Here is a 16,409-nt window from a genome sequence, read left to right as displayed (position 1 = left end):
CTTTCGCAGCCAAGTGCCAGTGGTGCACACCTGTAATCTCAGCTACTAGGGAGATTGAAGTAGAAGGATGGCAATTTTGAGGCCAGCAACTTGGCAAGACCCTGCCTCAAAATAAAATACAAAAAAAAAAAAAAAAAAAAAAAAAAAGTTCTGAGGATATAGCTTATCCCAGTGGTAGAGGGCTCCTTGATTCAATCTCCAAGACCACAGAAGGAAGGAGGGAACACTTCCTAGCAATTTGAAAATCAGAAAAATACCTAATTATCCTTTTCAATGTACTGAGGACACATCAACCTATCTATCTATGTATCACTTTCTCTTCACGGACTGGAAGTCAGAGCCTGTAAAAAGGGCAGAGCCTCATTTTTGAATGCTTAAAATTAAATTAATTTACCCAGTCACAAAGTGATTTGACTGAATTTGATGAGTTGTTAAATAAAAAACAAAGCAATTGTCTGAATTCAAAAAGCGCCTTCAGTTTTGTTTGCAAACATATATGCAAATAGAAATGGGACTGAATTATATTTAACAGTGAAAAACTGGAAACAATTTAAATGCAGCAGAGAATACATAGATTGTTACAACCATAGATGTCACTATCAGTTATAAAAGTTACGTTTATAAAATAGATAACAAAAAGTAAAATGTTTATAATATCAGGAGAAAAAAAAATTGCATACCCAGATGGCATAAACCAGACCCACTCTGTCCTTCTAATCTGTTACCTGCTGATTTTTCAGTTATTCTCTCACATTTGTGGGACAGTTTTGCACCAGAATTACCACGTTTCTCTGCAGGAACAGTGTACCACCCAAACCTGGTCTGCAGATCTTGACTTCCAATGACTCTCCATCCCACCTAGCAACCGACTTCTATGATCCCTCTGAATCTTATTAATCAGAATTTTTCTGTCTTCTGAGTGTTAAAATTTGGTATCCCACTTACTGACACGATTATAGTTCTCCCACCCTCTCCCTCCCTGCACACCTATTCTTTACATTTTTTTCCACCTCAGGTCCCTAGGTCATCCTATTGTACAATTCCTTCTGCCCTCACACTTCTCTGCCAGGGTGGCATAGCCTTCATTCTCTGTGTTTCTTCAGTTTTCTGGATCCTTTGTCCTCCTTCCCTCCTGTCCTATGAAGCTCTCAGCCTTTAACTGACCCAAATTTCAGAATTCTCCAATTTTACTCCCAGGCTGCTAAGTTCCACCGAGATGTCCCCAGCCACACAGACTGGGTTCAGTTATGTTCCAACCTCAGCTGACCCTGCGGCTCTCTGCTCATTCCAGTAGCTCCCGATGCATAACCCCTCAGCCTCTGTTGACCAGGGCTCTCCTTTTCCCTTGCTAACTTGGTGGAACCAGTGTCCTCCTTCTGTCTCAAGTTCATCCCAATCCTGTGGGCCGTCTTGTGCTGCTCTTCCGCGTGCTTAAGTTACCATCAACCCTCATCACCTCCCCTTTCTTGTCAGCATCAGAATTATTCCACTGCACCTGTTTTAAAAATTAATGTTTTCCCCCTTATGTCCATTCCATTCCACCTGTCATTCTTTACACACAGATATACAGATATGTATCCTGCCTTTCCCCCCATATCTCACAATTTCTATAAATATATGTGGAAATAAACAAAAAGAAGAAAATGAGCTTAAACTTTCACAAACCAAAAGAATAAGTACACAAACACCTTCCCTGTGTTTGTGACAGCGGTTGGAACCATATAATTAAAAGCATCCTTTATTGAAAGCACTACAGAAATAAAATTTAAAACTCCAAACGAACCTCAGATATCGATGCCCTTGTTGTCATCTGACTTCCTCTAAGGCATGTGATTCCATGTATACCCCATTCCATGCCCATCTCAGGCACCTGGCACAATGCCTGGCACATAGCACATCTTAATTCTTTTAATTATTCAGCCAATATGTCTTGAGCAGCTACCTTGTGCCAAAAACCACGCAACATGCTGGAGAATACAGAGGTGAGAAGAGTGAAATCCTTGCCATCATGCCCTACCCTGCCACTGAAATAAGGAATAAATATTTCTTGAGAAAACTTAAATCTGCTTGTGTTCTTGACAGGTTATCTTTTTTAGAAATTCAATTATAAAGAAAATATTCTTCAAACAACTTTTAAGAAGGCTGAAGGAAAAGTAAGAAAGTATTAGCCAAATGAAAACCTATTTGAGATTTATAGGGTACCTTCTGCAGGGGACACACTGTCCCAGAATCTGTGATGTCTAAAGAAAGAGTGAGTCCTGGCTTCTGCCCTGCAAAAGCACAGGAGCTGGCTGAGAGACCGAGGTGGATACACATATCCAGATAACTCTAATTTAAGCAGACATGAGCAAATGCTGTAACAGAGGTTCAAACGGGAATTCTGAGAGTTCAGGGGAGGGCAGGAATGTAGGAGAGCATCGTGTTCTTTTAGGGGGTTCTGTTCATGCCTGTGTGTCTGGCAACTTAGGCAGCAACAGCTTTGCAAACAGATTTGAGTATCTGTGCACCCATAAAGCATACCCAACTCTGCCCGCATAGATGGGCGACTGGTAGCTACGAGAGCCATGCCTATGAATGTGCAGGGCGAGACCTGGGTGTGGATGAACTTTCAATGTCTTCTGAAATATATAGGATCAGTACACAGTTCAAGAAAGGAACCTGAAAACCACCTATTCCAACCTCCCACTCTGTGGGTCACTGTGTATGTGTCGGTATTTCAACCCGGGAGTCTGCATCCAGGTTTCAGGGCAAGAATCCTGCAGTTCCCAACCTTCTGCAGACTCTTGACTTTTGAAGTTACATAAACTTAAAGAAAAAGTAGGAGAAGTGAATATTCAATTATATAGAACTCAAACAATCTGTTCTATTAAAGCAAATTGATCATAAATCAGAAGAGTAGGTGGAGTCGAAATTTCTTAAATGAGACAGGAACTTGGCCATGGCCCCAACCTGGCAAGCTGTCATGCCTGGTCTACACAAGGTCAATATGGTAATTCATTTCCTGAAATTACTTAATTCTGCTGTCTGTAACCAAACAGTTATTTATCTTCAAGTACAGGAACAAGTCACCTCAAGGTAAAGTTGATACTTGGAAATCCGAGTTTATGAATTGTTACTAAACCATAGGGCTTGACTCCTTTACAGAGGAACATTTATTAAGCACTTTAAAATAGGATTCTATTTACAAAATTTTATACCACTTTTCTGTATCATGATTATTTTCTAGGGCTGGATATTTCTCTAGAAGGAAGGAAGGAAGGAAAGAAGGAAGGAAGGAAGGAAGGAAGGAAGGAAGGAAGGAAGGAAGGAAGGAAGGAAGACAAACTTCTTACTATGATCAGCAGATAATATTTGTGCTAAAACAAGTTGCAAAAATTTGAGTGGTAAAAGTCTTTATGCTGCCAAGTCAAGATTTCTAGAGGTCCATTTTAACTTCCTTTCAAATTATAGTAATTAATAACAGATTTTTTCCCTATTATTGACCCAGCTATAAATGCAGTCTTGAAAAACAGCCCAAATAGATCTACATGATGCCCTAAAAAAGAAAGTTTGCCTCCATGGCATCAGTGTAAGCCTTATTTCAGATTTCTGGCAAAGCTCGTCTCAATTGCCTCTCTCCAGCAAAGTGGGCCTACGCACACTGCAAAATAAACTCAGAGAATGTTCAGCAATCTGCTGGTGGAGGTGCTTGCTAAGTGAGCATCCCTCCCCTTGTAAGCTGAAGTGTGATCATTTCTCTGTTCACCTCATTTGCATTAACTAATGAAAAATGCACAACCTTGGACTATATCTGAAACTACGAATTTATTAGACCTTTGCAATCAGAAGCTAGGCCCAGTCTGGACATCTTTATTGCAGACATTTTAAGTGAAACAGCATAGCATTTCGTGATTGGAAGACATTGAGGAAATGCTTTATCAGGTTATTAAAGTACAAGCATTTATTCCATAAACACTGAGCAAACAGTAAGAAGGTAAGGTACCAACCTTATCATTTGGTTAAAAAAAAAAGAGATAAATTCCACACAGAATGGAGAACTGGACATGTTCAAAAAGAAATGGGTGGGCCTTCAGGAGAGTTATTCCCTCTTGGTTAGAGGAATACACTCTCACTATATTGTACATAAAAAGTTGGGGAGAGAATCTAACCAGGTGACTTTGTACACATCATGCCTTCCTTATTCAAACACAAAAGCTTTAAAAAGGTGGTATCTTTAGCAGAGATACAAATTTGGATATTTTCCCTAAAATCGAAAGTGTATTGGGAATAACCTATGTGACTAGCTCTACTGAAAAAAAAATATTTTTTTTTCACAAAAGAAGAGGAGATCTTATGTTCTGCAGTTGCAATTACATCAGCTAATGCTCACCTTTCTTAGTTATGCACACAGGTGAGCCAATGATACTTTCTGCTCCTTTCTTTTGAGGATGAAAATGACAGCTGTACCTAGCACAAGGCATTGCCATCTGTATGCATTAGACAAGCCAATTTAATTTTTAGGATAATAGGGCTTTCCAAGTGTTCAAAGCTACAGGCAAAAGAAAAGGCTATTGCAGGCTTACTTGGATACTGGAAATGATTTTTCTCTCTTCTGTAAACTATTAAGATAAGGGAACCTATCAAAATCACCATATTTACTTCATAGGATTTTGTTTTGAAATCATATTTGATACATATTATTACAAAGGAATAAAGAGAAGGTAGATGATGTGTCAGCACTGGAACTAAGGAGAAGATGCATTACTTTGCAGATGGGGACCTGTGTGGAGTGCTTGTGGATGTCAGAATGCATCAGGGGAATCAGAAGGAGTGAGCAAATTCAACATGTTGTGAATCTGGGAAGTCATTCTGTGTTTCCTATGGAAAGGCACAAGCAGGATCAATCAAATTGGGTTTTAATTAGAACACAAGTCAATCAGGAGACTAAATTCCAAGGCTAATTCTAGCACTGTCCCAAAACAAAAACAACAATGAAAAAAAAAAAGCTCAATTAGACATTGTCTTCTAGTTCTCAGCAAAAAACAGAAGCATCTGCCTAATTAGAAAAAAGACATCATTCATCCAACAAAATTAGGAGACTCTTCCATGGAGGTTGCATGCAAAATTACGTGAGAATGGGTAAGAATTTCTATAACTCCTGAGAACATGTTTACAGAATTACACAGCCTTTGATGAAATTCTCATTGCATCCTGCTCTCAGGGCTGCATGAAGGGAGTTATCCTTATCTTTAAATGAACAAATGCCAAGAATATCCCATCCCAATAGCCTCCTCAGCAGAGCAAGAAAAATGTGTAATTTTTTTTTTAACTGAATGCACATTTAGCTTCTCCTTTTCTGTGCTGATTATATTTTCCAAATTCATTTTTATTGAATTGGTCTGGCTTAACATTTAATTGGCCTCATATAAGACAAAAATAGGTCTTATAACAGTTTGCACTGAATTTTAAAAATGCAAAATAGAAAAATAAAATAATGCAAACACATTTATTCCTGGATGCCAATTCTACCTCTAATTCCCATATATGTGATTAGATCCAGATTGCACACCTGTCATCTTAAGGTGCCCAGAAAATTATTACACATGTGACCATATAAAAGAACTTATCACTTGGTTTAGAGGGAAAAGAAAAATGGCCACATTACAACTCTACATTTTACTATAGAGGAAGTAAGTCCACATAGTCACATGTTTATCGAGAGTTGCTCACCAAAGAATATCTATTAAGAATCCACCTGCACATATGGTTCTATAGAGTGCTGAACAAAGATCACCTGTTTCTGAGAAAACAGAAATGTCAGTGCCTGCAATAATATACTGTGCAAAGATTATATTTTGTTCATATGGAATTCAGTTTTCATGTGCAAACTAAATTTTTAATGAAATATTTTCTTTTTTCTACCAAAATATCATTCCCAGAAAATTCTTAAGAGACAAAAAGGTATATAATATTCAGACTCAAATCTGTTTTTTTCCCAGTTCAAGTTTTACTTCTATATTAATAACTTAGGCTTTTATATTAATAAAATCACTGTGAGTACAGTGATGCCTCTGGTTAAAAATGATGGGTTGGTGAAAGCTTTAGTCCTTCTTTATTATGAAAGATTATGTTCTCATTTAGGAACAAGACAATGTAATTAAGGGTGAAGTATGGCCCTCATCTTGAGGAGGGCCCAACAAGGTGAAAGTTCACAGGAATGACTCAATTTCCAATACAAAGGAAAATGATAAAAATGTTCCACTCATGAAAAACCTCTCCCATCCATTTCCCAACTGCTTTATGCAGATCCAAGCTCTTGAGATACCCCCTCTCTGATATCTGTGGAATGTGTTATTTGGCAAGATGAACTCACCTGCTGCTATAGTTTGAACTGCAGGGTCTATCTAAGGCTCGTGTGTTGAAAGTTTGATCTCCAGCCTGTGATGCCTTGGGAGGTAGTGTTACTTTTAGGAGGTAGAGCCTAGTTGGAAGAAGTTAGGTCATTGTGGGTGTCCCCTCAAAGTGGATACTGGGAGCCTATCCCCTTTCTCTCTCTTTTGTTTCCCAGCCACCATGAGATGAACAGACTTCCTTCACCACATATTCGTAGTTATGATGTACTGTGCCAACACATGCCAAAATAATAATAATAAACAACCATGGACAACCTCTGGAACTGTGAGACTAAATAAACCTTTCCTCTTTTTTAAGTTGACTTCTCTCAGATACTTTTTACAGCAACTGTAAGCTGACAAACACACCTAACTTTGCAGGCTCTCATGGCAAAGAATTCATTGTGGACCCAATTCTCCATATACACCACAAAAAGAAAGTAGAGAAAATGTACATGCCTCTTTGCTCCTACTCTGAGCTTTCTTCTTCTAAATGCTTCTACTTTTCTTGACATCTAAAACATACTTCAAATTCCCAACCCCCCAGAATTGTCTAAACTCTCCTTTCCCTAATCTGGAACATAATTCAACCATTCCATCCAACTATCTTTACCTCTTTCAAAACATGCCTCAACAGATTTCTCATTTCTTTCATTGCCAAAATTTTCAATGTTTGCACCTTTGACAAAAATACTATACAGCTTGTGTACTCTCCATTCTTTGTTTTGCTGAATGTGTTGCACATCCACTCTGAATCCAACAGTGTTGAAGTGTTGCTAGAACCAGTCATAGCTATATTTCAATTGTAGCCAGATACCCTGCCCTCTGCCGGGCTCAGTAGCACAGCACCTGTGCCATTTTGGTGGGGGGATAACTAGTATTAGGACAAACAGAGGGCTCACAAAGGTGGTCCATCTGAGGCCCAATTTTGTGTCATAAACACCCCTGGACAATAGAGTCAATGGTAAATTTACAATCAAAGTGGATTTCTGGGATTTAGACTGGACAAAAAGAGAATGGTCAGTTTGTATTGATAGTAGAACGGAGGAAAGGAGATTCAGCAGAACAGAGATATTGCACAGATCTTAAAAGGCCAAAAAGATTGTAATAAGATTCCTTGCCTATCTCTATGTTCATGGCTTCAATTCTAATTGACATCTATCCTGAGCAAGTCTTTCTCTTGAAATAAAATGCCTAATTAGATATGTACTCAGCTTTCCATTTTTCTCTCCAAATTTACCTCCTTCTCACCTTACCCCACATTCAGGAATTCCAACACTGTTTCTGTTGACTCTAAAACCTTCTCCCCTCCATCAACTCCTGCTCCTTCTACAAATGCACCCCCCTCACCAACCACAGAGGGCTTTTGAGACAGCTTAGGCAATAGTCCTATAACCATCTGTTGAGGATAGAAGAAATGTTCTAAAGACACTTTAGCTAAAAAGTATTGGCTAGTATGTAAGAACAGTTGGAGGAAAGAAGTATGAACTATAGAAGGGAAGCAGGTTTTGGAGACTGTATCCAGGAATTCAACAGGGACAGAACAAGTAACATGTGTTAGCTTAACCACTCTCAGAAGGCAGTTAAAGCAAATGAAGAAGATTAGGGGTAGGAACCAATGATTAAAATATGGTTCAAAGCAGTTTGGGGAGGCCTCTGGGAAATGAGAATGAAAATCCAAGTAGTCTTTTTGGAAATGTGATACATAAGTGAAGATAGTTTTCAATGGAGACAATTTTCACCTCACTGAGTTTAATGGGCAGAATTTTTTTTTCCTGGAAACTTCATTTTTATGTTTATTCCTGGTTCCTGAGATCTGATTAAGAGCAATGAAATCAACCAATCTTAAATTGTGGTGAGTAGTGTTTTGCATTATGCTAGTCTGCAATTTATTATCTGAGCCATCTTTACCATACCAGTGACAGAAATGCATCTTGCTTCCTTATAACATTGCAGTTTAATCCATTTTGATAAAGGGTAGAGCCTGTACTTAACTAAAAAAAAAAATAGGAAATAAAACTTATGCTTTTATAGTAAAATAAATGTCTTTTTTATCTTTTTAAGTCAAAAAGACTCTTTCCCAGAAACCATTTAATTTGATTCAACTCTGAAAAACTCATCCCATTTCCTCCTTCCCACTGAAAGATGGTATTTTATTTAAAAGCTGATGTAGGCAGTTTGACTTTTTAACCCAAGTCTGCATTTCTTAGGTCCCAACAAATGCAGTCCACTCTCCATGGTTATGAGCCACCTCTTCATCTCTTTCCCAGCCACAAGATAACCCATTGCCAACTTCTTCCAAACAACTCATTGTCAGTAAAATTCCTGGATACCAGGACGATCCCACAGATTAAATTTTCATTCTCTATAGAATGCAAGTTTTGTATTAAGGGGAACCAAGAAAAGTGGGTTTGGCATTAAAATCTCCAATGAAGGAGAAACACTTCTCTTGATGTTTACTTTGTGGCAGAAAATGTTCCTCAAAATCAATCAAACACCAACTTGAAGAAGCACAAAACTAAACGAAGACGTCATTGGCTCTAATCTAATTTTGTGATTATCCCATAGTTCTGAGGCAAAATTAATTTTAATTCATGCATGAGTGTGTGTGTGTATGTGTATGTATATGTATGTATATATATAAATATTTTACAAAGCACCTGTAAAAAAGAATAACATGAAGACATCACAAAGCCAAAGAATATTAGACACTTTAAAAATGAAAATATTGGGGTTAGGGATGTGGCTCAGCGGATGCACAAAGTTTGATCCCCAACACCACACAAAAAATAATAGTAATTGAATTAGACGGTGTCCATAAATTGTTGTCCTTTATGTTTTAAACAAAGTGCTCAGTTATCCACCTAATACCCAGTTCTTTTCTTCCTCCAGTTCTCACATAACCACCTCATGCTTAGCAGACTACAATGTCAATATGAAATAGAGCAAAACAAGAAGCAGATCAGTCTGGCTGTCTTTGAAGATTGCCTTAAGGGAAGTGCTCGGCCAAGAGGGAGGGATCCTGTCAGGACTGGACATCAGGCCACAGCGGGTCACCTCGCTGCCTCCCTGGCCACTGGACAATCCCTCAGAAATAGAGTTGTCCTGGAGAGTGACGGATTACCAGCCCTCGAGGCCTCAGCCCATTGCTGCCAGGACTGGGCCTGAGCACAGGGAAGGAAAGCCACAGCTCCAGAGAGAGAGCTGGAGGGGAAAGGTGCATCCAATTTTCAGCTGTGTGTTTGGCCTGTGTTCCCAAAGTTGCCCTCGGGCTATCAGGATTTTACCTCCCGTGTGGGCTCTGGTGGAATAACAAACAGCCTTGTCCTACAAACTGGCTTAAAACCATCTCAGGTAATGCTGGTTGAGTAAATATTTCTCTGATAAGAAACTTCTGTCTTCCCATGTCACACAATAAAGGTATGTTTTTCACTTTAGAATGTCGTCTCTTTCAAGGAAGGCAGTATCTATTCTTGATTCCACTTACCCTGCCATGAAAGAAAATGTTCATAAAGAATATGTTATTCTTCTCCAGTTGAGTTTCTGGCTCCCTCTATGAGGTGTTCTGCTATCTGGCGCATTATGGTAATGATTTATAAGAAGAACAGAATCTGGTTGCTTTGCATGGATAACAAACACCAAATGAGTTTATCAGCTATTTTCATCAAAGATCAATAAACAGCTCTCCCACTTGGCACTCCCTCTAGAGTCTGGTTGTCTGGTTGTAAGCTTACAAACACTCTCAGCATTAACTGCCCTGGGTTAGCCCGCTACCTTAACACAGGAGATGAATCAAGATTGTCTCTTCTAATTTTTACTTCTCTAAGCCAATGCATACACTGTGTCTTTGCTCAAATGTCTTATAATAAAACACTCCCCAAAAAATCTGGCCACTTAGACCCTATGATGTTAAAAAAAAAATCAAATCTTTGCATTGAATGTTTACTTGGGTTTAACTATGTGAATCACTGAGGCATGACATCATACATTATTCATTTATTTCGTGCATCCTGGGAAGAGCCTAAATGACACAAAGACAAATTGTTAGTGTTGTTTAGAAGAAAAAAGTGATACGCTACCTAAGTATTTGGGACATAAAAAATAACTTAGTGAAATATTCTTTTGTCTAATTTATTCCTAATTTTACCAAGTAAGTTGATTTACTTGAATAATGGACATAGGAGTTCACTACTTTCCTCCCGCATAATGAGCTTAGAGATCTCATTTTGAGGTTTTCAACTCTTGCCTATTTGGGCAAATGGATCATTAAAAAAGTTTATTTATACGGTGTCACGGATTTCTATTGGTCTTCCTATATACAATAGATTGATTTGTTTTATAAATATGCATGAAATACCAAAATAATATTAATCTTTTCATTCTTTATGTCAATAGATCCATATTTTTTAAAATTCAGGAATGTATCATGTATTGGGTTTTTGAGAACTAGATTATCAGATAAATTATCCATTTTATCAATATTAAGAACATCAAGAAATGTGTATAAAAGAAGAAATACTGGGCTAAGTTTGTAGCTCGGTGGTAGAGCACTTACCTAGAACTTACCTCGCATGTACAAGGTTCTGTGTTCAATCCCTAGCACTGAAGGTGGGAAAAAGAACTAGTATCCCCTTTGCTTAACAGAGTTCTCACACTGGAAATGGCTAAGGAGTGACTCTTCCCTTTTCCAAAGTATATTAGCTAAAGCGAGGATCCTTTTAGGGAAGGATGTGTTGAGAATTAATTCATAGAAAGTGAGCATTTAATTGCATTATACATTACCTAAAAAGAAGAAAGAGGAGGAGAGGGAGGGGAAATGGACAAAAAAGATAAATAAATAGCTTTGAATGAAATAAGCCACTTCCAATATATCAGACAAACATAATTCGTCATGTTCACATGTTCCTTATAACAGGTTTCTTTCAAAGGTAAGGTATATTTTTATACTAGCAATTCATTTGAAGACCAGTAAATGCTGAGTTTTTTAAAAAATCTGCAAAGTGACTAATTCACATATGGATGTTTTAGGAGGGGATAGACTTGGTTAGACTCAGAAGACATTCAGCACTTTCTAAATGCATACCAGTTCATCACTTTTCTCGGGAGGAAAGGCGAAAGCTGGCTTGCATTTTCCCTTGCTGTAAACATCGGTATACTCATTTTCAGAACATAAAATAATAATGATTTATAATAGCATCCCCTCCTGGTCCAGAATCTATTGGCTAGAGTCATGTTACTAATGGAATTTAAGCTATTTTCACTTATTATTCATGGTAATACTCAGGTTCGGCTGTAGGCAAAATTGTTAAATAGGCAAAACTTATCTTTGGTGCCTTCCCCCTCAGTAGAAATTTCCCCTGGTGGGAAAAACTATACTTACTCAGGTGTTTATAGCTAATTGCAGCAAAATATTCAGTCTTTCCTCTTCCAGTGATATCTGTGCCATAATAAGGAACTCTCAACATTCCAGGGGGACAAAAAGTGATTCTCTAATTTTGAGATCTCAAATCCTAATAGCCAGCCAGAGCAGTACTTAGTTTAGAAGACCTCTATGCTGCACTCTTTATCATCAATCATATGGGCGTCCATGTACCCTGTCAATGTGAAGGTTGATGTATAAAAACAGGAGCTGCAATGTAGCTCCAGTGGTAGAGCATGTATTTAGCATGTGAAAAGCCTTTGGGTTCAATCTCCACTACCAGAATAAATAAATGAATAACATAATAAAATAAAAACAGCAAAGGGATAAATCTTGAGCATGAATATAACCATCACTTATAAGATTATATTAAGTATTTCAATTCCCCAATATAGGTTAGCACTTTGCAATCCAGCAATGAATGAAGAGTTCCTGCTCCCTGTGATTTTTCAAACTACAGAGAGCAAGACACAACACATTTTGTTCTTTGTTTACCCGAAAGAAATTTCTCTGATGTAGAGAAGAGAGAAAATTCTGTAGACTTCAGACAATCTCACTAGCCTCTTTATCTATGATGTTTTATTGATGAGAAAGAACAAAAAAAGGTTTCCAAGAACATGATTGCCAAGTCTGCCCTCTGTTTTCAGAATCATTCCTGGAGAAATGAGAGCACAGAATAGAATATTAGAACCTAAGTTCCAAGTCTAAATCAGAGACTGGCCACTTGGAGATCTTGAGCAAATCACATCTTTCTGAGTTTTAGAGTCATACCCAAATGGAGACTGAGATGTAAAAAATCCCTGCCACTACTGAAAACATCTTGAGCGGACGAATGCAGTATGAATAATGGTCTAATTCAAACCCCAACTTGGAGTGATAAAGTACAATTTTAAATATTTGAATTACTTGAAATAATGAATGGCATTCTTATTTCCTCTTCCACATCCGTATTCACACTTGTATCTATTACAGCCTTCCAATTATGATTCATTAAGAAGAGAAAAATCTTTCTTTCTGGTTTGGTGAAAGGTCCATTTTTTAAATGCTATTCAGGTCAAAGTTGCCTTTTCTGTATTGGGTGAAATTACGTAACTAACTCCAGAAATAGGATTACAGAATGGGCAAGATAATAGCATTTCCAATAATTAATGAGTCTTTTTGTCTTGGTCTATGCAGTTGACATTTCATACAGATCTGTATTTATTCGGTAGTCAAACATGGGCCAAAATAAGACAGCTGAACACCAATTTGGGTTTGTACAATTATCATGGGGGGAAAGCCCTGTCAATTACACTGCTTAGTCTTATTTCCATGAATTGCTTAATAGCAGTTAAGTGGATTTTGAGAAATTGGATTTTCTCTATTTCTCCTCGGGCAGGAACCAAAAACAGGAAAAGCTCTAAATATGGTTAACAGAACTCTTTCCTCCAGACTATTTCCTGAAGCTGCATAAGGATCAGGGGCTGGATCAGTTCCTTTGTTTTCATTTAACATCATCTTCAGATGAACACTTTTTAATAATAGACTACTCTTTGAGTCTCTGATTTAAGTAGTGACTATTGATTGACTAGTTAGAACTTCCGTGCTTTATGAATTGTTCTCTAGAGGTGATGAAATGAGGAAATCAATGCTCTTATTTGCGTTTATAGTCAGACTACAGAGTGAATTGGATTTTCAAACACCAGAGACAAAAGGATATTTTAGAATGCCATTAGTTAAGGAATAAAATTTTTAAAGGGCTAATCATATCAAGGCAAATGTGGCTCAAACTATTCCCACACATGCTGAAGTTCATGACGAATGTAAAAAGAGTCAACCCTCAAGCATGAAGGATGGTTTTCTTTAAGATAGAAACTGTCATCCTCACCATTGTTCCCTTGCTACTAATCCATGCAAAGCAAAGTCATCTGAGGAGTAAGCAAATGTACTTGGAGTTACTTGGAACTGGTTTATTTTCAGTTGTGTGGTCCTGAGCACGTGGCTTAGTTCATCTAAATCTTAGTCCATTTTCCTCTAAAATGGGCTACAATACTTGTCCCTCCTGAGATTCCAAGGAGAATTAAATAAGGCACTATATGACATCATATCTGGCTTATGCAAAGCATGGTAATAAATGGTAGTTTTCATAATATTATTATCATTAGCCACAGTACATATTAACTAGATAGTCAATAATGTCAACGGAACAAACTCTGTAAACAAGTTTTGTTTAAATGGAACAAACTCTGTAAACAAGTTTACCACTCCCTGGCCTGGCCCCACTGTGTTTCCCGTGGTCCATCCCGATTCCACCACTTAGGCTTTAGGTTCTAGAACTTGTTCAACCGAATCAAAACTCCATCTCCTCCATTGGACCCTCTGGTGTTAGTTAACTAAAACACTCCTCTACCAACCAGATTCAGCCTACAGAGGTACCCTCTACACTCATGCCATCATTGGGGCTCACAGAATAATACTCCAAAGTGTAGCACTTGACATGCTGAGCTAGAGAAACCATCTCAGAAACAAGTCTTTCTGACCTTCTCTGAGCCCCTGTCTCTTGATCCTCTTTGATTTTTTTCTCTCCTGAAATTCAAGCAAAGGTTTTCCCTAAAGTTCCTTTTTTTACCCAAGGACCAGATTCACCAAAGAAGGGTACATTGCTTTCAATCCTCTTACTGAAAATTCATTTATCAAGGAAGATTAAACTCATGTCACAGAGTAAGAGAAGGAAAATCAAGCACCAGGCCTAGAACCCAGGTGAACTTGGCCTTTGTGTGTTCTCCATGTTATTTTATTTTCTCTAAAAATCATTTACTACCCCCTAAAATTGCCCATAGCCTTTCCATTTCCCTCTCTGCTATAAAATGCTTGTTTGAGTTTTGACCATCTTGCCTTTCTTTGAGTTCCATATTTTGTATGGTTCCTCTACACATGTGTATGTTTTAAAAAAAAAAAAATTGTTATGCCAGTTTCAGACTTGCCTGGGAGCCATCTTGCTCTTATGCAGAAAGCCTCATCATGGGAGTAAAAAACTTTGTCATACCTGTTTATATATGAGGTGTCCCCCAAAATTCATATGTGAGACAATGCAGGAAAGTTTAGAGGTGAAATGATTGGGTTAAAACAGCCTTAACCTAATCAGTAAATTTCCTGAATTAAATGGGTGGTAAACATAGGCAAGTAGGGTGTGCCTGGAGGAGATCCTTCATTGCGGGTGTGCATTTGGGGCATTTTGTCTCTGAAGAGCACAACGCTCTCTCTGCTTCCTGATCCTCTTTCCTCCACCACACTCTTCCACCACAATGTTTTGCCACACATTGGCCTCCGAGCAATGGAGCTGGCTGTCTCTGAACTGAGATCTCTACAATTTTGAGTGCCAAATAAACTTTTATTCTCTAAAATTGCTCTTCTCAGGTTTTTTGGTCACAGTAGCAAAAAAGCTCACTAAAACATACCTTCTCAATTGTGTGTGTGTTCATTCATAAATTGGTTCTCACTCTTCTTCAATCAACAGACAATATGTCTCAACGGAATAGCAGGACAGTAAGAATAACATAGGAGAGAGTAAAGGATGTGTGGAGGCAAGAAAGCCAACACAAGGGAGTTTACATAATTAAAAGCTATGTTCCTTAATTTTCATTATAAAGAAAGATACAAAAACATGCCAAATTATTAAATTACAAAATCTTTAAAAGATTTAGGAAATCATTGGACTTAGATCAACCCTCCCAACGAATCTTTATTCTTATCTTTCAAATAAATATTATTACTCTGCTTATCAATAGCAACTTTTGAATGATCAATTTAGCTTTTTAGGTAAACATTTTTTCTTCCCTTTTATCTTGCCTTACACCAGTTTAAGCAGAGTAACTCCTTTCTAAAACAGTGTAGTATTGCAACAACTATGGAATGCAGTACGGAGATTCCTCAGAAAACTTGGAATGGAACCACCATTTGATCCAGTTATCCTACTCCTCAGTCTATATCCAAAGGATATAAGGTCAGGGTATTACAGTTAGGCAATCAATGCTTATAGCAGCTCAATTCACAATAGTTAAACTATGGAATCAACCTAGGTGCCTGTCAACTGATGAGTGGATAAAGAAAATATAGTGTATATATACACACTGGAATATTATTCAATTTTAAAGAAGAATGAAATTATGGCCTTTGCTGGTAAATGGATGAAACCGGAGAATATTTTGCTATGTGAAGGAGCCAATCCCAAAGAACAAAAGGACAAAAGTTTTTTCTGATATGCTGATGCTAATTCACCGTAAGGTGGGGGCTAGGGAACAATAGAGGTACTTTGGACTAGACAGAGGGGAGTGAAAGGAGGGGAGGGAGTACCAGAGTAGGAAGAATGTAGAATGAATCAGACATTACTACCCTATGTGCATATATGATTACACTACCAGTGTGATTCTACATCATGTACAACCAGAAGAATGAGAAGTTACACTCCATTTATGTGTGATGTGTCATGTATAACTAATTAGAACAAATAAAAAAGTTAATTGGGCAAAAAATTATTTTAAAAAAGTGAGTTGACTTATTTGGTCAACAACAGACATTAATACATTTCAGAGTATATATATATATATATATATATATATATATATACACACACACACACA

The sequence above is a fragment of the Callospermophilus lateralis genome, chromosome 13, assembly GCF_048772815.1.
Source record: "Callospermophilus lateralis isolate mCalLat2 chromosome 13, mCalLat2.hap1, whole genome shotgun sequence".
Taxonomy (NCBI): domain Eukaryota; kingdom Metazoa; phylum Chordata; class Mammalia; order Rodentia; family Sciuridae; genus Callospermophilus; species Callospermophilus lateralis.
Note: the sequence above shows the minus strand (reverse complement) of the source record.